Below are 1,213 nucleotides of genomic sequence, written 5' to 3'. Positions count from 1 at the left end.
GAAATAACCCATATGTTTATCAACTGGTGAATGGATAAACAAAGTCTGTTAAATCCAACCACTCAACAATGAAAAATACTACTCAGCAATGAAAATGAATGAATTACTCATACATGTAACAACATGATGAATCTCAAAAGCATCATGATGAGTCAAAGAAGTCAGGCACAAAAGGCTACATGCTGTATGGTTCCATGTATATGACATTTTATTGCTTGTTTTACTGTTGCTTCTGGAGATTTTCTGCTTCTTTTTGTCTTTGTCACTTTTGGTTTTTCCTTTCCACTCAAAGAGTCCCCTTTAATATGTATATGACTTTTAAAAAATATATGAAATTCTTTGCAAATTTGTGTCATCCTTGCTCAGGGGCCAAACTAATCTTTTCTGTATCATTCCAATTTTAGTATATGTGCTGCCCAATCAAGCACTATATGATATTTTTTTTAAAGGGCAAAACTATAAGCAACAGGGTGAGAGTTGCCAGAGGCTGGCATGGGGTAACATTTTGGGGATAATCGGACTATTTTATATATTGAGTGTTTGGTGGTTACATGATTACACATATCACAAAACTCATTGAGATATACATCTACAAAGGATGAATTTTAAAAATGTTTGAATGTACACACAATTGTACAATTGCATCCTTTGTAATTATTAAAATGAAACTGTAGAAAAAATTTTTTTTTGGTGAGGGAATGGGGGAGAACAGAAGGAGAGGGAGAGAGAAAATCTCAAGCAACCTCCACGTCCAGCATGGAGACTGATGCGGGGCTTGATATCACGATCCTGAGATCACAGCCTGAGCTAAAATTATGTGAGATGCTTAACTGACTAAGCCACCCAGGCACCCCTATTTGAGCATATTTTTAAAAGAGTGATGTAACATACCCAAATAGGGTTTATTTTAAAATTTCAAAATGCTTCAACATTCGATAATCTATCAACATCTGTTCCTGATATTTAAAAACCTCAGTAAACAAAAAAAGTAATAATGTAAGTATGCTACTAAAATGTAACATGATGAGGAATTACTTGAAATTCTCAGCCAAGATTCTTATAAATAATAAAATACCAGAAGAAGAAATGAAATAAAAATTGGAAAAGTAGAGAAAGTTATAATTATTTATAGATTATGTAATTGGCCATATGGAAAACCCAAGACAATAAAGTCAAGGAAATCCTGTTATATGTTACAGCATAGATGAACCTT

General features: G+C 33.2%; 1 non-coding gene across 1 annotated transcript; it reads right to left on the bottom strand.

The window, feature by feature from the left end:
* Positions 1-320: 320 nt before the first annotated feature.
* Positions 321-428, bottom strand: LOC117796878. The gene has a single exon (XR_004621579.1). It is a non-coding gene; the product is annotated as a U6 spliceosomal RNA (small nuclear RNA).
* Positions 429-1,213: the final 785 nt, after the last annotated feature.

Source organism: Ailuropoda melanoleuca, chromosome 16, assembly GCF_002007445.2.
Source record: "Ailuropoda melanoleuca isolate Jingjing chromosome 16, ASM200744v2, whole genome shotgun sequence".
NCBI classification, from domain to species: Eukaryota; Metazoa; Chordata; class Mammalia; order Carnivora; family Ursidae; genus Ailuropoda; species Ailuropoda melanoleuca.
The sequence above is the reverse complement of the archived record's forward strand: the minus strand, read 5'-3'. Positions and strand labels throughout refer to the sequence as shown.